Consider the following 26,044-nt stretch of genomic DNA (forward strand, 5'->3'; position numbering starts at 1 on the left):
CATCATAAGAATGATGAGAATGGTCCTTACCAAAGGTCCAGTAAAACCATTCTGAAACTGGCCATAGCAGGTGCCCAGGGAGGAGTATCAGAGCAATCATACAAAGCCTACAAAGYGCTCAGGAGTATTTTTGCTCCTGTATAATATTCCACAGAATCATAGCCTCTGTACTATCCCAATGCTGGAGGCTCATYCCCTGGGAGAAGTAGCTGCAGACAAATGGCCATGGAGTGTGGACTGTCCTGTGGTGTTAGATGATAGCTAAACATCCTTGTTTAGGCAAAGAGACACTGTGAGTGGGAAATTCATCAAACTTAAAGGGGATGCCTGAAATACCTCAGGTGGATACGTGCCTTTAAGGGACCTTTTTCTCTCCAAGACCATCTGTGGCTGCAAGCTCAGCTGCAGCTGCCTCCCTTGCAGAAGCTAAAAAGCAAGTCGAGGCTCATCCTCATATGCCTGAAATGGTGGGGATACGCATTTGTTGTCTGTGGGAACAGCAGCATCACAAGCTACTGGTCATACGAGTCCCCTGTACAGGGTATGCTGAGGGAGAGTCTCTGCTGACGTGGATGTGGGGGCCTCARCATCCTCCGCAGCCAGAGCAAGCCGTGTGCTGCCAAGTAAAAGGAGGAAAGAGAGCTGAGCAGCACGTGCCAAAATCAGTGCAGCCAAGAAAGAGAGGATCGGTGCTCTGCCTCTGGGGAAAGCATCACTGGCTTAGCAGGACTGCAGTAAATTTGGATTTCTGCTCTTCCTTTGTCCTGAGGGCTGCATGTCCCCAAATGCAGTGTCTTCATGTAGTGGCCCGTCACTAATTCGGAAGAAGGTATTAACAAAGATATTTGAGGAAAAACAAGCTCTTTGGACCAGACAAACACTAAAGGGTATCTCTAATGCACTACAATGCTAAATGCTAAACACAGACAGAGGGGATAAGCAGTCTACAGATTAGAGTCTTTCCAGGGATCCTGTTGAGATCCCAAATCCATGTCAGAGATACTCAGGATGTTTAAAGCCATGTTTGGTCATTAAGGGAAAAGCTGTTTAGCCGGGAGGAAAGCAAAGAAGTGAAATCTATTACAGAATGACTCTTGAAGCATTTGATATATTATATCATGCACACACTGCTTTAATCAAAACCACCGTGCCAAGTACTACAGACAACTTACCTCCACTTACAACTATTTCGGTTCAGCTTTCCACTCAAGCGTATCTGACAATATACAAATTTATGTTGTCCAGCCCATGACTCAAAACCCAAGTTATTTTTAAAAGAATCTTCTTGAAAGCAAGAATCCACCTCTGTAGATGGAGCTTCTCAGTGTGAGCAGGGCAGAAGTGATCACTCCTGTCTCTCCTTGGACCTGTTTTTGATGTCATTAACATTTCACTGAGAATATTCCTTCTCATCTTTAAGTGCATAATGCTGCAGAGTAAAATTACACAATAATGTGGTTAAAATAGCAAGAAGGGGGAAAGGAGCTAAGAGGCATGAGCAAATGAAATAGTATTTTCAGGGAGATGTGAAAACTGCTGGCACACTGGTGTGAGGAATAACTTCCCCTTGGAAGAGACTGACAGAAAACACAGTCACTCAAATGACACCAAAATAGTATACCACTACAGATACAGAGAGGAGAGCAGTGTCAAGTGAGAGCAAGGAGGCTAAAGATGAAGACCATAAAGTTAACGAGGGAAAAGCTCAGGATGTTTTAAAAAGCAAAGGCCACTACAGCAATAGGAGCTTATAGAGCTATCGATTATCTTTCTTGTACCTGTGGAAATACCTGAAGTGACATTTTTGATGTMTAAGAGAGCTGAATTTTGGCAGATATATGGAAAGGAGGGACTAAGACAATAATAAAAGAATTTAATCAGTGGCAGAGTCACTGCAGAAATAGCCTTTTTTTTCCCCAAAAATATGTCATGCAGAAGAGGAAGAAGGAAATGTCAAGGCAAAAATCTCACGGGTATTTTGGAGAGCAGGGGCAAATTGGGGATATGGAATGAGAAAGACAATAAGAGAAGAGGAACTTCTTATGCATCCCACTGTTGGTGAACAGAAGCACCTTTGGCTTTGACTCATTGAGCCAAGTGAGTCAATGGAGCAAAGTAAACGGAGACAGCATATAGCAAAATGTCACTCAGAGCAGCAAAAGAAATGTGGCATGTACCCAGCAGAAACGGAGTTTTAAAAAAGGAAGATGACTAAGGTGAAAAGCAGACAGTGAAGATTCAAGAGTGATAATGTCTGGGTGTTTGGTGCGGGTGGGCTTTGGGGTAAAAGAGAAAATGGTTTGTTAGGATGCAAGATCCAAGGACTGTAAGCCTAGAGCTGGACCAGTACAGGAAAGGACAGTCTGCAGGTATGCTTTCAAAGACTGTACAAATGCCGAGAACAGTCTTCAACAGCAAAGAGAAGAGGCTTATGCTAAAGGAGAGGAGTTTCTCTACTGTAGATAGAGCAGACTCCTGGATCAAAATAGTTCAGGATACTGTGTTATGGGATGCAAAGGAATGAACGACCCTCCTCAAGCATCTTCTTAAGAAATGGGAGGTCATTGAGAGGACAGTCAGTGGTGGGATCAAGGAGGAGATTTTAAGAAAGAGCAGATGGTGACATATTTTAAAGAGGATATAAAAGGGAGAATTCTCAGGGCAGATGTTTTCTTGAAGATATCAGAACAAAGCACCGGCAATGACAAGAAAATATGTTGAAAATGTGTGCCTATTAGAGGATTGCAGCAGCCAGATGGTTCAGATTAACTTGGCAGTGGCTGCAAAGACCAAGTGCAGCAGCAGGTGGGTTGGGCACTGGTGGACATGCAGCTGTGAAACAAGCTCATCTTTACAAGGGTGGAAACCTCTGGTGAGGGGACTTCAGACCTCACTTGCCTCATATTATGTGTTAAACTGCACACAAAGCTCTACTCATTGAACCCTTTGGATGGGTTCAAGCCAGGCTGTGAGAAAACCTGGTTCTGGTTACACAAGGAAGTGAGGAGAAACTTGTAATTTCACCTGCTTCATGAAAATAGATGCAACTTGGCAGTTCTGACATGTGTTGCCCCATGAGAAGAACAGGAAGACATAAGCTTGCCAGAGGCCAGACTAGGATTGAGATCAGAGGTAGTGAAGTGAAGTGTTTAAGTGCAACATTTGCAACTGGGACAGATATTTTTACTCCTATAGTCACCAGGAGAGTGAAAGTGAGGTCTGTGAAGGAAGCTAAGAGGAAAGGTGGAGACTCACTGGAATGGTTGGCAGGACGGTGACCTTGAGAATTTTTTTTAATTATTATTATTTGAAGGAATATAAAGAAGTGGAAAGACAGTAGGCAAGGAAAGAAACTGGCCTGAGAAAGTACATTAGAAATTTTAGAAATAAATAGAGAGGACACTTTCTTTTTCTTGTGCCTTAGTACATGAAGATTAAAAATCTAAGAAGGACTTGTAGAGACCTCAAGATAGATCTTCCTGGTGAGACCTGTGACTTGAAATTGTCTGTATGCAGGGCACAGAGGGAAAGCTCCTCACTGGCAGAGGAAATGACACGTGGGCCATCCTTCACACAAGCTCAGGAAGATGTAGAGATGCTTGACCCACAGCTTTGGTGTGGAGACTGACTCCCTCACTTCTCCCATACTTGACCTATGTTTCTGACAGTGACTGAATGATGAAGCTCTTCTCGAGAACCTTCTTTCCTCCTTCTCTTACACAGCTCCTTAGGTTGCCCCTTATTTAACAGGATGCCTGGGACTCACCTTACCAGGGAAGGGCGCACAGGAGGGGTGATGGATACTGAGATACATAACTCAGGTACTACCCTCACAGCATGGYATTATATGCTGTGGCAGCATTTACTAGCCCTGAGGTGTTCCTCACATGGCCTCTGCTGAAGACCTTGGCAGGACAGGAGCTGAAATCCCATTAGGAGAGCACCCCATGTATGAGCCTGCAAGTAGATGTGGTGCTTCAGAGACAAAGCCATACGACGGAGGCAGCATCAGTACTTGTCCTACAAAAAGGTAATGGTGCTGGCTACCAAGCACATCTGAAATGTTTCAGGTTTTCTGCTTAATCATTCACGGTTTGGTCAAGCACAGCACCATCCCGAGATTTGGGCATTGGGAGTTGAAACAAGATAGGTTCCTGAGGAGTGTTAGATGCATTTAGCTTGACTCCTCTGTGCAAGATCTGTTTTTATTAGTTATCCTCTTGATACAGTACAATTTTTATGGTTCATTTTTATTGTATAGGAATTATCCACACATTTTGGAGAGCACACTTGCCAAACAATTAGTTCTGTTGCCTCAAAACGTAAGAGTCCTAAAAAAAACCCTGACAGGTTTCTTTAAGCTCTAGAGCTGAAAACGTGGCACTTCTGAAAAGATGATATCCTCTCCAGAGAGATGGCAGTGTGGGGTTATGAAGATATCAAGCACTGGACTTCTTCTAGGACTCTCTGTTCGCAGTATAGCAAACAGGACCCTCTTTGTCTGAAATGCTCTCTAGCTGACAGAAAGCTATTCATTTTTAACATTTGGACAGTAACTTTTTTTTTATTGGGTTTTCTGAAGCCTGGCAGCCTCAATGAAGCATTAAACTTATGAATGTGTTTCTAAGAAAAGATTTTACTGAAGAGGTAAAATGGTCACACTCTAATCCCTCTTTGTAAGGAGGGGAAAAAAAGACCTTTAAACTAAATAAAACATTTGAATACAAATATATGTCAGTTGCATAACAAACATATAATGACTCACTGCCAAACTGTTGGAATGAGATCTTTTCTGACTTAGGGTATCTACTGACTGACAGCTTGCACCTATTCTCAGTGACTGAAATGAAAATTCAAAACCATCAGCCTGAATACTAAGAAATCCTGATACAGAAACTTTGAAGTCCTGTTATTAGTCTCTTCCAACTATATCTCCTCAGAATAAAGTGCCCAAGGGTATCTTTAAAGTGTTGGCATGGAGTGCTGGCATGGACTGCCCCATTTCAACCACTGCCCACACTGAAATTTGATTGTATTCAACACTTGCCTTTATCAAGTGTCTGCTGCTCCTAGAGGATGTTCTTTTCATCTTTGTGGAACTTGTGTGGAATAGGTTGTCAAGAGAGGTTTTTGAGTCTCCTTCTCTGGAGATATTCAAAACCCATCTGGATGCAACCCTGTCTAACATGCTCTAGGTGATCCTGCTTGAGCAGGGAGGTTGGACTAGATGATCTCCAGAGGTCCCTTCCAACCTCAACCATTCTGTGATTGTGCATTTATTGCAATGCCTACTAAGTGCTTCTGTCAGATCTTTTCTGGTAATATCTCACAGTGTGTCCAGTGGTCCTCAGCAACTTATTTCAACTTTTGTTCCTATCTATCTCTTTATGTGTTTAGAGATTTATATTGCAGTGATCAACGTGGCATTTTCATGTCTCAGTATGATATCTACAGTTATTGCACTGATGACATTTTCTAAGGGGAATTTTGTTCCCTTTTAATGGAATCATGACTTAAGATTTGGGATGCAATTGTTGAACAGGTTAAAAAAGTCACTAGTGATCTATGCTGTAAGGTATGACCTTGAATTACCCAAGATGAAACGTATGTTTAGTATATTTCATCATTATCACCAATGAACTCTTCTCTGGATCATAGAACAAACATGAAACATGAGAAAATATTCTGACTAGAGTTGATTAGCTGCAATAGATGAACAATTTTAATACAAAAAAATCGCAGTGACTACACTGAAATCAGAGCCTTCAGGAACATCTTTCAAAGTCTCTGCCTGTCATCTTATTTCAAAGAGAGGAGACTTTCATCTCCTGTCAACCCAAGYTGGTGGTAACTTGGAGAAAGAGGCAAAAGTTCTGCTAGTGTAACTTAAAGGAACTGAGATCATCAGGAAGGGCACATTTGAACTCAAGTCAATAGTTTCCGTGAAGTTTCTCCATTTTTACCTCTGGCAGGCTTGTACTGACTGAAAATAAACTGAAAGACCTGGCAGGGTTTGGTTGGGACCAGGCTCTGAGATGCTCCAGAGAGTACTTTGTATTTGTCACTGGGCTCTTTTGAGGACACATCAGATTCTTGTCCTTGCTGGGCTCGCTGAGCAACCCTTCCACAGGAAGGGACAAAGGCAAGACACTTCCTGATGTTTCTGTTTATTCCATTAAGGAATATTCACCTCTGTACAAAAGTKTTTTCAGGCTGATGCTATGGTAATGATTAAGGAAGTTAGTGGAATTGGTGTATTTATACTTCATGTGGGACCTCTGAAAATTTCAATATTCTTCCACTGAAGGAAGAAAATCCAGCCAGTCACCTCAAACTACAGACTGGAAAAATAATGTTCAACTTCTTTATAGATACTATGATCTGAGCCAAGGTCTTAGCATGCTCATCTTTAACAGTATCCCATGGGAGGCAGCAAATACTTTAACACTAAGGACTGTTCACTGATGGATTTACCACATATAGGGATTTTTATATATGCATATATGTATATGTGTATATGTGTGTGTGTGCACATGTGTTTGTGCATGTACAGTTATACATATGTGCATATCTTCCGTATAATCAAACGTATACAACCATTCTTCTAGCTCTATACCTGACTAATAAGTCCTAAAGAGAACTCTCTTCAGCTCACTGATCCTGCTCACTGTCATTTCATCTCTCTCTTTGAAAAGAGGTCTTGGTAAGGACTAGTTTGAAGCAGAAAGCCATGAACAAGAGCCCTGGATTCAGGTGCCTTTGCCTGAGCCTGCCACTTGTCTGTGCATTTGTGAGGCAGATTCTGTCTCCTGCATCTAAATGCCTCAGCTGCACTTTCTGCAGATGTAGGCTTGCTGCAGGGCAGAGGAAGGGAAGCAGAGGATGCTGAAATGCTGTTTCAGTAAATCAGAGTAATTTTGMAAAGAGAATTTGAGCACTGATGTACTGCAAGCCAAGCACATAGCAGTTTATTTGGACAACCACAGCAAAGTGCTGGGATGGTTACTGTGGCCACAGTCCACATAGTGCGTTATAATCTCATGGCCACAGTTTTTAGTCTAAGACAAAAGGTTCCAGTGGCTCACATCTATGGTGGTCATGACTTCGTGATGTTCCCCTCAAGGAATGGAGCCAGGTACAAGTAATTCGCTGTGTTTTCCTGCTAGCCACCAAACTGTAAAAGTTTGGGGAAGGTAGCTATCTGCCAGGACAGCCCCCTACCCCCCTTAACAGTGCAGAGCTGCACAGTGGGCAGCAGCAGGCAAAATATCTTGCTCACCCCTGCAGGAAATCAGTTCCTTTTCCTGGCTCCTGAGATAGCAATAACTTCCTAATTATAGAGATCTGTATAATTAGTGGGGATCGTCTCAGCTAGTCCATTTATTGCAGCCACAAGTATCCAAGCCATTGGCCTGCTTGCAGTTTGGTAGCAATTGTGCTGCTCTTACCAAACCCCCAAGCAGTCAGATCCTGAGCCAAACATTTTTGGAGGGATCTTTTCGGCAGATTTCTCGGCTAATGAGGGGCCTAGGGAGAGAAGACTGGTTGCTGTCATGGAAATTGCTATTGCCATTTATGAGCTGCCTGTACTTAAGCTCAGGGTACAGGGTCATGTCACTCCTGAGCAGCCTGGAAGAAATTATGCTGCTGGCCTGGGCCCTCTCTGCGGTGCTTCTTGATGCTCAATAGGAGTGAGGAATCAGCTGTTTTATCCATTGAAAGGATAAAACCTCCACTCCCCATCTGCCCACAGTGAGGAGCATGGCTGAGGGCTGCTGTACCGGGGAGGCCAGTGGAGAGTCACCCCAGAAGCTAATGAGAATACAGGGAAAGGGTTGCTGTGAGGAAACTTGYCAGTTTGATTTCTTCTACTCGTTATTGTGGAAATTATCCTTGCATTCTGCTTGCAAACCAGGGTGGCCAGGGCAGGAGCTATTCTGCCAGGCAGCCATCAGATGAGTCCTATCTTGTTCACTCCACTTAAGAGATTCAAGATAAAAATTCAAAGCAAAAGCGGAATGGCTGCAGAGAAAATGCTTGAAAACATGCAAAATAACATAAATACAAACACTTTTTACCAAACGATACTCCATCAGGCTGGAGAGAGCTTACAAGCAGCTCTATTCAAAATATTACCCCAAAAGGAAAGTCTAATGCCAGCTGTTTCTGACCAAGCACCTGGCAGAACCTAAGTCCACTTGCTGATAGTGAGCATCCTGGATTTGTTCAAGCAAGGGACCCTGGTGGCCTGTGTGTACAACACAGTGCTGCTGTTCCTGGGGTCTGGGCAAAGCRCAGAGGATGCTGGTGATCGACTCTCTGAGAGAAAGGCAGAATTGGCATGTGGTAGTAACAAGATCTGAAAGCACAAAGCAGAAGATAGGAGGTCTTGAAAATGTCTGGCCCTTGGGAAACCTGTAGCACAAAAGGAAGCKAAAACCTGTGGCCCTGAGGAGTGTCCTAACTGTTAAACTTCTCTACCCGCTCCTAACTGTGATGAATGGCCAAATGTGCATCTGAGATCAGAGAGCTGTCTTTGGGAACTGTAGAGCTCAAAAGTGCAAAATCACATTGTCATTTTAAGACATTATAAGAAGGTGCTACAGCTAAAAATGTGCTCCATGCTGCAGGTGAAAAAAATTAGTCTGTCTTGACAGAAGTCAGTGAAATTGAAAAATGATGTTTACAGCAGCCTTGTGCCACATAGTGCATTCARGTTTTTCAAGTGGGTATCTTAAACTACAACCAGCAAATTCTCATTGCTTTACAGAATGTATCCTGAGACTATATCTTGCACCAAAACTTGACCCAGTAGTACTTTAATTGAATTGCCACATAGAAATCCCCACCAATGAAACTGAAGGCAGGCTTMTGGTTTGCAGGGAGGTGAAGTTGGAAGAGACACTAGAACATGAACCATGGGGTGATGACTGCCAACATTAAAAAGCGCTGGGCACCACTGCCTAAATAAAGAAGTGGTTAGTTTAGTGAATGCCATTTCCTCATGGTAGTATCCAATGCTCTTATCACCAGATAATGGTGGCAAAGGTTCATCTAGGAAGATGTGGAAACAAGAGTAGGAGCAGAAGGAGGAAAAATCAGCATCTACAACCACAAAACAGGCAGCCTGGAAAGATGCTGGCCATTGAAAAAAGCAGATTTTCCAGAGGAAGTAGTCTGGAACAAGCCAAGAAACAAGAAATGAGCATGTATACATAGCCTCTTTCTGAATGCCTGGAAAAAAGACAGGCTTTTCACTGAGTCTGGAGACCCATGAACCAAGACGTGGAAGCAGGTGCCAAAACCTCAAGAGAGCATCCAGCCAGCAGCCCCTTCTTTTGAAGCATCTCAGAATCCAGCTTCCCCTTGGTAACTCCAGAAAAGACAACACAGTTGCCCAGGAAGTCTTTGTAGTAACCTCAGTGTGTAATTTGGTAGATCTAAACTAGTGCCCTGAACAGCACTGAAAATCTGCCATGCAGCAGGTCCAGGCCAGCAGGACTTTGGGRACCTCGCTTCCACATTATACACCTTTCTTTTATGAGCATCTTTTTTCCAGAGAGACCACAGAGGCCAGCAGGCAAAACGCACCATCCTCAGATTGGTCCTTGAAGGCCAGTACAGTACATAGGTCATTCATCTTGGTGTCTCTGAACCTCTCAGCACAGGAAACTGAAATTTAGCCAACAGAGAAATAATTCCACCTAGTCTAGATTTTCTTGAGAACAGTCCAGAAGAGGTAATAGGAATTCCAGTTCCAGTGGCTTCAATTCCATCTTGGCCTGTCTTTTTTCTTGTTATTTCTTTTGGGTGCTATGCCAATGACTACAGTCCAGTTTCTAACATCCAGGGTTTTCTTTTTTCTTTGCACAGCTTTTCTATTTAGCTTATTTAAAGAAAACTTGTCCAAGTCAGAAAGGCACAGGARCTCATGAGGGATCTGGGACATATCTTCCCGCTGAGCAACAAGAAATGGTGCTATTAGTGAGATATATTCCCTGCCCTCACCTCTACATCAAGCAAAGTTCTTTTTAGTTTGAGATTGCTATCTTTCAGCTATGAAAGAGAAACAGCTCTACTGAAGAGGTTAAATGTGTTAAATGCCAAGCTTTAAGGTATATAAAAGATGCAAAGCAGATGCTGAGGAAGAAGTGGACCCTTAGTTTTCCCATCTTGCAGAATGTGAGAGATCCATATTCCTAACTGTCTCTGTCCCCAGAGCTGTGAATCTGCATCATCTAGGAGAGTATCCAGGTGCATTTTGTCCAGGATGTATCCAGACATTTTGCACCCAGAAGTGTTGTTAGATTCACCTCCTGACAGTGTTGACTCTGTATAAATGTCTTTRTTAAAACCCATTGGCTTCAGTAGAGTTCAAAGACATCACAGAAAGAAGAATTAGGCCTCATATGTCTCAGACTGATGATCTTACAGTATGGTGAGTGGAAAGATTTTTCAGTAAACCATTGCCRTGTGTATCAGATTTTCTAGTATTTAAGAAGAAGGAACGATATCACCATTTTTGAGAGGCTCTGTTAGCTTTTGGACTCCTTTAGTGGGGGAAAGCAAAAGTAACGGAAAACTGAAGACAGAACAAAAAGTAGATTTTTGGCCTGAAAGAGCAACTAGTGTGTATACACAGTATGTACACATTCTGCATGTGTATCTTTATGGAAGTAAAGCAATGTTACAGGGTAGTATTCCTKCTACCCTATTTAAATTCCCTGATTAAAGCAAACGAACCAAGAGATATTTAAGAGATCACAGAATCACAGAATCAGTCAGGTTGGGAGGGACCTCTGGAGATCATCTACTCCAACCTCCCTGTTCAAGCAGGGTCACCTAGAGCATGGTAGACAGGGTTGCATCCAGGCGGGCCTTGAAGATCTCCAGAGAAGGAGACTCCACAACCTCTCTGGGCAACCTGGTCCAGTGCTCCRTCACTCTCACAGGGAAGAAATTCCCCCTCATGGTCAGGYGGAACTGCCTGTGCTTCAATTTCTGCCCATTGCCTCTTGTCCTGTCACATGGGACAACTGAAAAGAGKTTGTCCCTGTCCCCTTGACACCCTCCCTTCAGGTACTTGTACACATTGATAAGATCCCCCCTCAGTCTTCTCTTCCCCAGGCTGAAGAGGCCCAGCTCTCRCAGCTGTTCCTCAKAGGGCAGGTGCTSCAGCCCTCTGATCATCYTYRTAGCCCTACRCTGGACTCTCTCCAGTAGCTCCAYRTCTCTCTTGTCCTGGGGAGCCCAGAASTGGACACAGTACTCAAGACAAGGTCTTACCAGGGCTGAGTAGAGGGACAGGATCACCTCCCATGACCTGCTGTCAACACTCTTCCTAATGCACCCCAGGAGACCATTGGCCTTCTTGGCCCCACAAGGGCACATTGCTGGCTCATGGTCAACCTGTCATCCACCAGCACTCCCAGGTTCTTCTCTGCAGAGCTGCTCTCCAGAAGGTCAGCCCCCAGCTTGTACTGGTGCCTAGGGTTATTTTTCCCTAGGTGCAGGACCCTGCACTTGCCCTTGTTGAACCTCAGGAGGTCCCTCTCTGCCCAACTCTCCAGCCTGTCCAGGTCTCTCTGAATGGCAGCACAGCCCTCAGGTGTGTCAGCCCCTCCTCCCAGCTTGGTATCATCAGCAAACCTGCTGAGGGGGCACTCCATCCCCTCATCCAGGTCATTGATGAAGAAGTTGAACAGGATGGGACCCAGTACTGAGCCCTGGGGGACGCCACTAGCCACAGGCCTCCAACTAGACTCCATGCCACTGATGACAACCCTCTGAGCTCTGCCTTTCAGCCAGTTCTCAATCCACCTCACTGTCCACTCATGTAGCCCACACTTCCTGAGCTTATCTAGGAGAACGTTATTGGGGTCAGTGTCAAAAGCCTTGCTGAAGTCAAGGTACACAGCATCTACTGCTCTCCCCTCATCTACCAAACAGCTTAAATAATTACAGATTCCATGATCCAATTCTTTAACAGCATGCACTTATTATTCAAGAACATGGGATCAAACCTTGTAAATCCACTGAAACTAGGTGAGATAAAGGGTGAGACAAAGGGTAAGATGTTCCTGTAACTGAGCAAGCATAGAGAGCTGAGTAGTATCAGGCATGGGGATGCTGGTGGATTGTATGTCACCTGGGTTCAGTCCTTGGCTGAGAACCTTGTCTTGCTATGCCACACAAGTAGCTCCAGTTCTATACTTGCTAATAGAGGAAGGAGATGATGGACATATTTTCAATTGCAGATTGCATAATGTTGTCCACATTATGTTATTTTCCAAAGAGAAGCCTAATTTTAGTGCTCAGGAGATGCAGTTTATATGGGGGACAAGTGAATGAACTTTCTGATCATTGTATTGAACAATGTTCAGCACAGTTCTTCAAAAAAAGTATTAATTCCTTTCCTGCAAAGTTTGGACCAGCACTATATATTGTCACACTGATTTTAAACAAAAYGGAAATCAAATGTGTTTGTTCCTGGTGGGAGGAAGTTGTGAGTGAAGACTCCTTTTCTAAGCAGAATTGAGGAAAGGAAGAGAACGTAATTTTGCTAAGGAGAACACTTTACATATTCTTATTTATACCAATGTACACATCTCTTGACTCAGAGACACAATCTCTCAAGTATAGGAGAGTTCAGCTCAGCTCCATTTTTTCCAGTTAGAAGTCCCACATTTATAGTTTGCTACATTTTTTTTTTTCAGACACTCTTGTTGCTGGTCCAGAAGTGCCTCTGCCTCAAAAGGTGTTTGAGACGTGGCTTTTTCTCATTTTAATATGATGAGCCAAATGTTTCCTTTGAATGATCCTCATGAATATCACAGACTGAGTCCTGCCAGAGACAGAATTATTGYGTATTCTGATTCTATCTCAGTATAGGTGCATAATCAACATCACACAGAATTAAAAAAAAGATACTTCCTTCTCCAGCAAGTCACTATTTTAAGCTCACACAAAGCCCATAAAGCTTCTTGGAGTTTAAATCATGGCTGAGCAGACTGTCCATGTTTTAATATACAATGATCTCAGGACCCTATGAGATATTTGCATGGAATGGTGCTTTATACATTAGCTGTTGGGCTGATCTTTGCAATGAGCTCTCCAAGAGTGTTATACTGTCTGACCTCTGCCAATTTAGAGAAAGGGAAATTGCATGAAGTACATGGTATTGACAACAGAAGAGTGTAACAGCATGCAATAAATGTGTGCCATTTTGTGTGCCTACATTGCAGCGTGCTGTTACCGCATGCAAATGTTTGCCACCTCCACCATTCACAGAAATCTAGCTGACATTTTAAATTTAAACCTGGTCTTGTCTCTTACTTCCTAATGGTATCTTTTCAATATCCTAAAGGTAATGAAGTCAAATGTCCTTTTGAAACTGTGATCTTATGTGTACTACAGCAGGCACATGTAAGCAGAGCAGCAGTGCCTGCCTCCTGGCTGAGCCTCTCACCAGTGCAAACAAAACCTGGCAGTCTCAGTGGGAGGTGGTAGCCCTGCTTCCACACATAGGCAGTCCTTTCCTCATTCAGTTAGTGTGGGTGGTAAACATACCGGTGTGCTCTGAGCAGGAGAAGGGGACAACCAGGTTCATTTTATATAGAGAATCAAGAAGTCCCCTCAGATAGTAAATATGTTCTCAAGGATGCAGTCTTGCTTTCAAGTTTGATTCAGTAGAAGATAGATCACCACATACTTCTGTTCCCCTTTTATGTCYTGTCCTGCAAGATCTTTGACAAGTGTCCAGGATTTTTAAATCTGTACTAGAAGATAAAGAGCAGAGATGAACTCAAACTTTTCAATGGTAAACAGCAGCAGGGCTTGGTGTCCCCAGGAGCTATGGGGTGAGAGGGAATCTGGAGCAAGGATGCCTGGAGAGGAGAGGAGAGGAGAGGAGAGGAGAGGAGAGGGAGTTTTGGATTGGGACCTGAGAAGGTGGGCTCTCAATCAAGAGAATATGTGACCTGGGAGATTGGGGATGGAAGAGGTGAGGGAAAAGGTTGCAAAATTTGAGCTCTGGGCAAGAAAGGCGAGAGTCTGTGCTTGCAGGGTAGTGTAGTGTGTGGAGGCAGGATGCTGAAGGCTGCTGAATGTCCTGGAGTAATCCCATAAGGAACTGGAGTTACCAAAGGTTACACACTCCCCAACTGCCATTTCTAATCAGGGCTCAATTTGGAGACGGAGATGTACATGCAGGGTTTTCTCTTTCTATCACCCTTTCTCTCCAGTCCAGGATTATGGGTTTCTTGGCTCCTCTATCMTCCTTTTCATGTCAAAAACACTGTAACTTTAAGAAGGCATAGGAACTGGTCAGTCCTTCCTGATCAAAACACAGCTGTGTTTCTGCTTGTACTTCTTTGTCTCCTTCCTGCTAACATCTGCRCAGGAGACTGGGATGTATTTCACCCTTTAATATAAAATACATTTTCCTGAAAAATGTCTGAAATGAGAAGCATGAAAGCCTCCAGTGACGTTGCGCATCTTGACAGCCCTTGAGTTGCTCCCGTTCATCCTCTGGCTGTGTATGTGTTGTGTATCCTGCCTAGAAGTGAAGCAAATGCTGTGTCTGTTCATCAYACCTAATTTCACACCTCTCAGCTCTTCGTGCAGTACATACTAGGCTGGGCTACACCTTACAGAGTGCAGTTTCTTCCAAGAGTCAGCTCCCTAGGGGAGAGGTGTCTCCCAGTGCTGCCTCTCATATATCGTACGACACCTCTCTGAGGAATATCAGACATCCCTTGACTCTGCTACCTGTTCCCTCCAGCCTCAGGCTGTCTTGCAGGAACACAGAGGTGGGATCATGCCGCTTTCTCCTCCTTCTTCACCTACTGCCTTTCTGCTGAGTTTTTCCTCACAGAAAAAAAGAGGCTGAGTGGTATCTCCTGCAGTGCCTGTGGATCTAGCTGAGCCAAGGTAATGGAGAGACTCTTGCCTGAAGTCCAGTACAGCCCCCCTAAATGGGTGGACCTCCTGTCCTGCCCACTGTGTTGTCCACTGTAGTCTTGTGATCTAGAGATTAAAATGCCTCCTGTCATGCATGCTCTCTAGCCAGGACTGTGAGGCATCAACAAGGAAGCATTTGCCAGTTCAGCTGGGTGAGGCTAGCGAAGAAGCTTCTAGGACTAAATGAACATTTATRACACTGAGGATAGTGACTGGTAAGTATCAGCCACTCTACCTCATCGGCACCTTTACCTTTTCCTACTGTGACAAAGACCCAGAACAAATTCAGTATTCTACGGGAGGGAAGGGAAAGGTTCAGTCCAGTTAGTCACTTTAATATTACCATGAGCCAGAGATCTATGTATCCTGGGGCATTTCTGAATCATATTAAAGCTGAAGTCTTGTAATATCTTATATTTAGGTCTCCTTGAGAATAAGCCAAGGAGTCTCTTGGCAAGGCACATTGAATAGTAGGAAGGTTTGGGAGTCCTAGCATTTCCTGGAGAAGTTTTCTATGATGAATACATTAGGCAAGAAATTAAGAAGGTCTCCCCGGCTGGTTTCCTTTGGACCCTCCAGACACACTTTCTCTTCACTCAACAGAAGGCCTCAGACAGTAGAAATGGAATAGGGCGTGACTCTCTGATAGCAATTTCAAGTCTAAAAACATCTTATTTTTTTTCCTATGCAAAGATATTTATGGAATGTCAGGGAATGTAGGTCCAGGTTTTTCCTCAGACAAATGCCTGCCTCTCCCCCTGAGGATGTGCCCTTGATGAGGTGGATRCTTTGCAGTAGGAATGCTGTCAAGKGTTGTCACATTTGTTTTGAACCTCCCAGCTCACCAACATTTTTTGCAYGTACATTAGAAGTCATGTGTTTCTTTTAATCCCTTAGTCAAACTCAGGTAATACATTGCAAGGGAGAAAAATATGTGTCTGAGGAATGTTTTAAAATGTAATGATTATTTACTCTTTGACTTTGACAAGACCTGAATTTCACTATTTCCTATGAATAATTGGATTATCCATAATCCAGTTATTGGATAAATAGAATAAATAAATTACTTATGGATCCATCTTACCTTTCTCCTCCTACATGTCTCCTGAATTGTTCTGTCCTGGTGAGCTCTATACTGCTACATTTGCATGAAAACAGCCCTAAAACTCAAGGCTGACACTTCTATCTCTATTATTCTTAACCAGCTACAACGGATATTTGCTTGTTCACTGACTTTACCAGAGTTAAAGACTCAAGTGTTCAGTGAACTTATTTATATGAAGAAAAGGAGATGTTCCATGACACTGGTCTCTCAAAACTTGYAAATGCTGTCTTTTCTGGGCAAAAATGTTTCTCTTACAGCACTTGTAAYGGAGCCACAGTAAAGGTACATTTCAGCGTCATGTTAAGCCTTATGAGCTTTATAGATTTGGATAAACAATGTTTGATATCCCTTGTAGCAGACTCTCAGGGCTTTTCATATGGAATAACAAGGGGATTTCTGTGCTTTCTCCAGCAAATTTTGATCCACCTCATCACAGAGTTGGCTGGGARTACAGAAATCTGGAGATTTACGGCTGACAAAGAGGATGACATTATGAATCTGGCCTGACCTCCAGGTTGCTACTGCCTGCAAAAGAGCGTGTGTGAGGTAGCACTGCCCTTCTGCCCATTTCAATGCCTCTGCCTCCATGCAAGAGGCAGCCGCATCATGACCAAAACTGAGCCTTGTGCCACCCTTCTCCCTTGCCTGAGATTCTTCATTTGTGCCAGTAGGGGCAGGCACAGGGATTACTGCTTCTCCAGTTTTAATGTAAGGAAGCACAGTGCTTTCGGGAAGGGCATCAGGCTTTAAGGACTAGCTGAGATAGCTGACACATAGCACATGGCAAGTTCAGGTGAGCCTTCCTATAGCTGGACATTGCGTTCCAGCTTTGTTGGCACTGACAGTGAGATAGGGGTATTTATGGACATATGAGGCAGCAAAATCAATTATCTCACCCTGCCCTGGCGCATAGCAGTTACCTGGCAAGAGGATCACATCTGAAAGTGTCTTTTAGGACTGTGTGCTTCCCTTGTCCAGCTAAGGGACCTGAAGTGAATGAGTAGTGGAAGAGGAAGGCCCTGACCTACCTGTTGGATCACAGATGAATGTTGCCACTGGCTTTCTCGTACAGAATTGCTACAGTAATGTAACTGAGACAAGGGTCAGGCCCACCACCCCCGAGGGAAGCGTGTGCTTAGTAGCACACACTGCAGGAAATCAGACACAGGCTTGCACTATTATTTTACATTTAGCAGTTTCTTGCTGCTAATTTTTACTAACACTTCCAGTAACCACTGAAGTCTGGGTAACAGGCTTTTAAAAATGATCATAGAGATTTAGGAACAGAAATCAAACAAAAAGCCACTTCAGAATCCCAGTACTCAAGCAACACTGGCAGATAGGAGAGGGGGACCAAGAGCCCTTTATGATCTGAGTATCTCCACGTGCCAAGCTTATGCTAAGGGGCACTTGTTACTTGTGCCCATGGGAAACTCCTCCTGTGCTAGTTGTTATTATCAGAAATGCCACCACCACATCTGTTCTGCTAGYGCAGAGAGTTTTTGTCTGGTGTAAGCAGAAGTACTACAGCCTGTGAAGACTTGAAGCTGGGGAAAATTGGTGATCACCAGGGGTTGGGATTTTCAGGTGAGCACAAAAAAAATAGGCRTCTAGCTCCCATGAACTCTCCTTTCTAAATGAATGACTAACTTGTTTAGACTGCTCCGAGTATCTCAGCCTTTGGGAAATCATCATATTTTTACCTCATTCTTCTTTCGCCTGTTCTACCCTTTCTGCTCTGCCAGTGTTTTTCTTACCATGATGACTGCTTTAAAGTATTTGTGGTAGCAAAGAAATAAATCTCTCCTGGGAAATATACTTAGAAGCCTGGATTTCACATACATCAATTTCAGACAATTAAACCTCAGGAGAGCAGGATTTCCTAGGAAAAATTAAGCCTGAGTTATGGAAAATGAATTTTCTTCCAGCTCCCATAAGGTCTGCAGCAATTCCTGAAAATCTGCAGGCTGCTTTGTGGATGACTGTTGAAAGTCTCTGAGAAGATTTGCAATAGATATTCCAGGCATTTCTGAAAGAACTGAATAAAAAGCATCTGCCTGAGCTAGTGTATAATCTTTTTTGATCTGTGTTCAGATATGAGGTTTTATAGTGGTTTATCTCAATTGGGGTATGAAACTATCATAAAATGTGACAGTAGATAACACTAAATTTATTATTCTGTGGGACTACATGAAATGCTTCCCAAATATTTTTAGCACATATTAGGAAAACAGACTTCAGGGTGGATCCSTTTTTTGCTGTATATTAACATCTGCTTTTATATTTTTGAAGCAAAAATGATAAACTTTGTCCTCTTGCAGAATAATTATAACACTAATAGAACTAGACAATAATTTTTTTAATCAGATATAATTGTATCACTGCAGGATACTATCACTATCAACATAGTTTGGAAAGGGACATGCCTTTTTATCTTACAATGCTTTTGATCACTCAGAATCCGAGTTGCTCGGGAGAAGAAGCAGCAGTGCCTGTCCCTCAGCAGAATAGATCAGCATCACTCCAAGAGCTTCACAGGGCCCTCTTACCTTAGTGCAGGGATGTCAGATGATGATCTGTCCTGTGCCTCTAATAGCAGTAGGTCAGTTGTTTTCAGAGATGTGCTATGTCATATAATTAAAAWTCCTTGATGAATCTTAGCCTTCATAAATATCTCATATTTATCCCTTGGCACCTCTCTCCATAAACACAAGATGGTGCTACCTGTACAGACCTCTCTACAGAGGTGGGCCGTGCTCCCATTCCAACTCCTAGGGCTGACATCACTCCTTCCTCATCCCAAGAAACTGCTTGAGCACATTAGAACTGAAGCTGGTGTGAGAGGGGAAGAACAGCAGGAATCAGGTCCCACACCACATGTGTTACAGCCACCTTCATACAGGAAGATTTGCCAGGGCTGGCTCCAGTCCGTAAYGAGCTCAGATCTGCTGGGAAGAGGAACCTAATAAAAGGAGAGCCCCCCAGACTCTGCAAGGTCTGAACAGTCTCACCCACCACTATGTGGAGGCTTGGTCACTGTCAAGCACAAAGGAATATAGCAAATGATGCTTACGTCCTAGCTTAGTGGTTTCATCCCACTTACAAATTTTGTCCATAAACATTTGTTACATCTGATATCTCTGCCCAAAGGCAGACTCAAAACAGAATGGGACAGGACATTCATTTATAGGTTTGCTGTGCTCAGTCGTGGGGTGGGTTATGCTTAAAGAATGCTGATGCACATTGCAAAAGTGCCTTGAAACAGTTTCCACTGCTGCTGCTTTTTCCAACACTGTGAGGTCAGTGGAAGACATGAAGAGTCAATGTTATCAATTGTTTTTCAGAGTAAACAACTTCAGACATTTCCTACAAGAGGCATACATTTTTAGCTCAATCTCTCTGGTACTTGTAAAGGTTTACTTTGTTTTTCTATTGTTTACGTGATTTCTTATTAAGAAAGAAAAGGTTGTTATACACACATTTGTTTATTTGACTGAATACCAAGGGGGAAGGAATTTACAAACAACTGTGATGCAATGTGATTTCAACAAGCTGCAGATCTTTCTAACTGAAAATAAAGACCATCAAATAAAGAGTAGGCCAGCAAATGGAATAGGTACTGGAAGCAAAGCTTCATGGCTCAGCTGCAAATGCATATTTGCTCATTTGAGCAGAGAGTGAAGGGTGGGGGATACCAGCTGATACAAGTGGACAGATTGATTGATTGATTGATTGATTGATTTCTCTGTCTCTGCCTCTCTTTATATATATATACAAGATTTTCCTTTCATATAAGATCTGCATATTTATTTTGGAAGAGAAGCCCTAGGGCATTAAAACTATTTGCCTTACATAAAATCTTGTTCTGACTGGTGTGGAGAATGTGACATGACTGGATGTTAAACTCAGGCTTCTTCTTAGCTTTGCCAGTACAACTATTTTGAGGGTATCTGAGGAAGRACCACATCCCATGGCAATAGTTGCTTGCTGGTAGAAACTCCTTTGTAAACACAGACACACCAGAAGAGCCCCCATTTGGCAGCTCATCTTGCTCCATCCCAACAAAAAGGTTCATCTGTGCCAGCAGCAAGGCTCCTTCGCTGTGTCTCTGTTGAGTGACTTGCCAGGATAGCTCAGCCCAGAAGGCAAGGTCTCTGAAGAGCAAGAAAGGGCCTTTACATGGCTCCATCATCTCTTCCTGGTCTTTGCAGGCCAGTGCCTAATGTAGTTGGTAAGGGTGGGATTCTCCTCCACTTGGTTCTGGACGTCGGAAATGTAGCTACTTCATGTGAGTGATTTACTTCTCAAATTTTTCTGTTCTTCAGGCCTTTCTGTCTATCCAGCCACCTGAGTATATGAGGCAGTCTTCCACAGCGACTGCCTGAGCCAGCGGTTTAGGCCCATTTGATTCAGGCYGTCCGTAGCTGTCAAATTGCAGGCTGCACAGTTAGAGTCACAGAGGCGGCACAGAGCTGACAGTGATCTACCTGATACTCTGGTATCCTTCACAGCAGGTCACTGAGCCAGTCTGCTTGCCAGTGGGGTTTCCCAGACGAAGCGGGGGTGCCTCACTGCCCCCCGCACCTCCGTGGGGGTTGGCCAGGAGCTRCTGCCACTGTCCGTGGTCCTGACGGGAGCCCCCTGCCCTGCAGCAGCTCTCCTGCTGCCCCATTGCAACTCTCCTGCCCCGAGCAGCAGCCGCCTTAGGTTAATACTGAGCAATCCTGAGCCTGATCCCAGTATTGCCAAGCCCATTAAAGCCTCACATCCACTGAGAGGGGTAGTAAGCCTCATGAGGGCTTTGCAAGGGCATCCAGAGATGGTTAATGAACTTTGAGACTGACAGCTGGCCTCTATTGCTTGCATGGAGGAGATCTGATGCATTAGGCAGCTGATGGTTAGGCCTTCGTTTTGCCCATTTACTGGGAAAATCTGAAATGATACTAAGGCTGAATTTGGACAGTAGCTTCTGCCAGGAGTATCAGTAGAGGGTGCAATTGCCAAACAGTGTTAAAGGTCCCTCACACAGACCAGCACAATGTTTTTTGCAGAAAGAGCCTGTGTTATTCATGAGTGTATCATCAGCTTTACTATTATAGCTGTGTTTATATTAACAGCACTTTTTACCCTTATGTTGCAAGCATTTCTAGGGCAGAAATAGTCTGAAAGGGCATTTCTTTATCCTGCTGGAATAATCTGAGATTGTACAGATAAAAAAGTCTTCCGAGGAGAAGTAAGGAGTAAAGGATATATTTAATGATGGCCACATGCTGTAGTTAGATATGACACAGAAGGCAGAGGCTTCTTGTTAGTGATCAAGCTTAATAGACCTTAACTCTACAGTCTGCAGTTCTCTTCTTTCTAGTTCCAGTATTTCCTATTGTTCCCTCCATCACCTGATGAGAAGACTCAGGAAAAAAAAAAAAAAAAAGAATAGAGAGAGCTCTAAAATGGAGATGCTTACTGAATTCAGAAGGCATTTCAAATGGGAATCCTGTTAACAGTATCTGGGGAACTTCTGCTCTCAGGTACACCTAAAAGCAGATTTCTGCTAGGTGCTCAGAAAGTCTGCAAAGTCACTGGGTCAGCCATGGTAATGTCAATGAAGACTGACTTACAGAATGACTATGTCCAGTAATTGCTTTCATCATGCATTTGTATGATTGTTTCTGCAATTATTGATGTTATTATAGAAAATCCAGAACTTTTCCTACAGATAGTGCTTATTCTACRTTTTTCTTCCTGTGCAACACTGGGGGTAATACGTTATTCCTGTTTTGATTTGGCTTGCTCTGAACAAATGGAGTGTTTTTGATTTGGAAGGAATACTTTGTCCTCTGTTTTCTTTAATTGTTAACATTAGAATTAATTCTGCAAGAAGGCTSTTTTTCATTAACCCCAGAATTTTCTTCCTTGCCTTTTATATGTGCTGGTGACTCACTCAAAGTAGAGACATGATGAAGGTGAATTGCAGAGATATTAATAAAATGTATATGGAGAATTCCTAAACATATCCAACCTTTTCCTTCCATTTACAAATGATTGGCTGAAATGCAAATCACTTCCTTACAAAATAAAATAAAATAAAAATAAATTCCAGATATGTTTTAAATTTCAGGCCTCCCTCAAAAAGCCTTTGAAGAGATATGGTAATCAGGGTTACTTATTCTATTTGCATTAGGCATACTTAAGAGCTTGATCAATTGCTGTAAGTTGGCTATCTTTACTTTTTTCCTATCATTTTTTGGTATTTCTAGCCATAGCTGGTTCTGTCTTTCTCTTCCCTATACCATCCCTGAAATGCTCTTTTGCTTTCTCTTGAACTTGCCTAGCATGTGCCCTTTTCTTCTCTCACCCTCCCTGTTTCTTCCAAGCATTCCTTTCAGGCACTCTTTCATTTTCTGCTCCAGCCAGAAATAATGTCACAAGTTTTGGGAGTGGTTTGAAAAAGTCAAACAGCTGGCTTGGGTGGGCTTGGAAGYCAGTGACCTCTACAATGAAATAAGAGATGCGGTTCAGAGGTAACATTTTTCTTACTACATATGAATTGTTCAATCCAGGCAGCTCTGCTCTTAAGTTCACAYAGTGTGGGCCCTTCCCTTCCCTTCTCTTCCTGAAAACACTGAAAACTGGATGGGGGGAATTGGCTAAGAGTAGCTTTATGGATTTTTAGAATTCAAAGCAAAGTAAGAAATGTTTCAGTTAAGTGAAAAGAACATATGAATTGTGAGTACAGCGCCTTAATTGTTTTCACAAGTAAAGTGAATATGTGTGTAAATACGAGTTCATGGGGGAACATGAAGGKTTTTTTTTAACTAACAAAAAGTATATGAAATGCTTTTGAGTCACAAGACACCCAGCTTCAGAAATTATAATGTAAGAGGAAGGTACAGATAAAAAGTGAAAATTTTCTGTCTGTCAGTAGCCCCACATTTACTTCTCTTTCCCTCTGTTTGTGTACCTCAGCATCTCCCCAACTTCTTATTCTCTTCAGTATCCATCCCTTCTTTTTTATCTCTCTGCCTCCTTTTGTCCCCTCTCTGTCTCACTTTCTACTGTGTTCCACTCTTTTTCTCTCCCTGTGAAGTTCCCACTGGGGATGGCTCAGTGGCCGTGATTCAGTCCACTGGCATTTCACAACACCACATCATAGGATTGGAAGTGACCCTTGAACTATCAAGCTCTATCTACTGCTWCTGAAAGTAACCATTTTGATAAGTGGGTCAAGCTCTATTCTAAGCCTACATAGCTGTCCCAAATCTTGTTTCATAGRTGGCTGCAGGACTCCTATGTACACAATTGTCCTTTAGTCTAATAAATTCTTTTATATCTCTGGTATGTTCCCATTGAAATATTTTTAGAGAGCAATTGTACATACTCAGCCTTCTTTTTCTATTCTTCTCATATAAAATAACTTCTCTAGTCCCTTGATCTCTCTGGTAGCCTTTCTTCACACAGCTATAATTCTGTTTATTCCTTCTAGAAGAGGGATGACAAGAATCATAGAATCACAGAATCAGTAAGGTTGGAAGGGACCTCTGGAGATCATCTACTCCAACCTCCCTGTTCAAGCAGGGTCACTAGAGCATGTTAGACAGGGTTGCATCCAGGCAGGCCTTGAAGATCTCCAGAGAAGGAGACTCCACAACCTCTCTGGGCAACCTGTGCCAGTGCTCTGTCACTCTCACAGGGAAGAAATTCCCCCTCACGGTCAGGCGGAACTGCCTGTGCTTCAATTTCTGCCCATTGCCTCTTGTCCTGTCACATGGGACAACTGAAAAGAGGTTGTCCCTGTCCCCTTGACACCCTCCCTTCAGGTACTTGTACACATTGATAAGTGCTGCAGCCCTCTGATCATCTTTGTAGCCCTACACTGGACTCTCTCCAGTAGCTCCATGTCTCTCTTGTCCTGGGGAGCCCAGAACGGGACACAGTAGTCGAGATGAGGCCTCACCAGGGCTGAGTAGAGGGACAGGATCACCTCCCATGACCTGCTGTCAACACTCTTCCTAATGCACATTGCTGGCTCATGGTCAACTTGTTGTCCACCAGCACTCCCAAGTCTTTCTCTGGGAGAATGTGCACAACATTACAAATGAGATATAACCAGGATTTTACACAATCTCACTGATTCCCTGATTCATTGCCTCTTGTATTGGAAATATCTGATTCATCTTATCATCTTGTCTGCCTTATGGATATAACACATTTGTGGCTTGACATCACCCTAACTAATTCACTYAAGTCCTTCTTTTTAGCTGTTTCACACAGATAAACTCGTAGGCTACAGCAGATACCCTTCTTGTTGGTCTGTAAATACATGATCCTGCATTTTGTATTTTGTTCCATTTCTACTACTCTAAACTTGATGGTCATCCAGTTCTTCCTGAATGATACTGCAATTCTTCTCTCTTTTGGCAGTTCCTTTCTATGCTGTGCTAGTGGCAATTTTCTTTAGCACATGACTAAATGTAGTTAGTTATTTAGGTCATTCCTSAGAATATTACCAAAATATCCAATCCTTTCCTTTGGAAGAACTCCACTAATAACGTCCCTTCAACATGATCATGCCTTTTCTGTGTCATGATCATGCCCATTCTCCTCTCCTTTTGACTAGTGTGCTGTCACTTGTACTTATCTCCCTAAACAGTGCATTAGAAAATGTTTTACTTAAGTCCAGAAAGACAAGATCTACCATATTCCCCCTTTTCAAAAATCAGTTATCCTGTGCCCCAAATAACACGTCAATGGGGTATTTCAACCCTACTAGACACTTTTTAATGTTTTATTGCTTATATTTTGGGCAATTTCTAGATTACCCTTCATTACAACCTTATTCATATTGCTCATCAGCCTCACTTTTCACTCTTTATATTCTTTCTGAATATTGTAGAACTTTCTTCATTTCTTTCCAGCTCCTTGACTTTTAAATTTCTATACTTGTGCTTCCTGAAATCTAAATCAGAGACTTTTTTATTGACTAATACTTCTCTTCCATTCCCTACAGATGCTGCTTGCTCCTAATATGTTTTTTATGGTAATACTACTTTTTGTGCTAACATTTCATTTAGCCAGATAAGCAGTCCTTCTGTGTAAGATTTTCTCATTTTCTGGAACACAGGCTTCAGATAGTTTTTGTACCTGTGACCAAATCTCTTCAAACAGGTGTCTAGAGTAATTTTCATTTGTCTTCATTTCGTAAAACCAAAGCTTCAACACTGTGTTGGTTTGAGCTTTTAATTCCTGTTCACACTAATTTTGAATGGTTTCTTAAAGTAATACTGACATATAAATGCAATAGACATCAGTCAAAGATTGCTTAATTAAACTGATCAGCTGGCCATTTATAATTAAAGTAACAAGAAAAATCTGATTTTAATAGAGGTAAATGAGGGTGCTGTACAGCACATAGGCTTCTACTTGTAGTCTTTAGATGGAGAGAGACATAACAGTGTAAGTATTTGGCAAACATTGTCCTCATTACTTGTTAAAATGATCTAATTCCAAAGTTAGACTATCTTTGTGAAGTGTTGCATATGTTTATTTAGTTCTTGCACAGTTTAAATCCTAATGTGGTATTTTTTCTCTCCTCAGGGAAAATGCATTAAAAATAAAGTAATTCTGGACTTCAARGCCTTAATGGGTCTGACAACCATTTTTGGTGACTGTTTTTGGAGTTGAGGCAGAGACCGCTCAGCACAGCCTTGAGACATTACCAGATCAGGCAGCCTCAGCATYCTAACTGATTAGCAAATAGCTGAGCAGACATGTGGGAGCTGGGCTGATCTGAAACAGGGCCCCACATAATCGTTCACACAGGTAGGTGGTTCATGCAGGTCTGCAAGGAACATGCTCCTTGGCACAGGTGAGGACACCAGGATGAGGCCACATGCAGCAAATAGCATTGCTGGTGCTGGCATTACAACAGCTTCTGCAGGCCTGGGTGCCTCATTGGGGCAACAGGACGCTTAAGGCATC

Source organism: Rhea americana, unplaced genomic scaffold (assembly GCF_003343005.1).
Source record: "Rhea americana isolate MKP2758 unplaced genomic scaffold, rheAme1 scaffold_258, whole genome shotgun sequence".
In the NCBI taxonomy this organism is placed as follows: Eukaryota; Metazoa; Chordata; class Aves; order Rheiformes; family Rheidae; genus Rhea; species Rhea americana.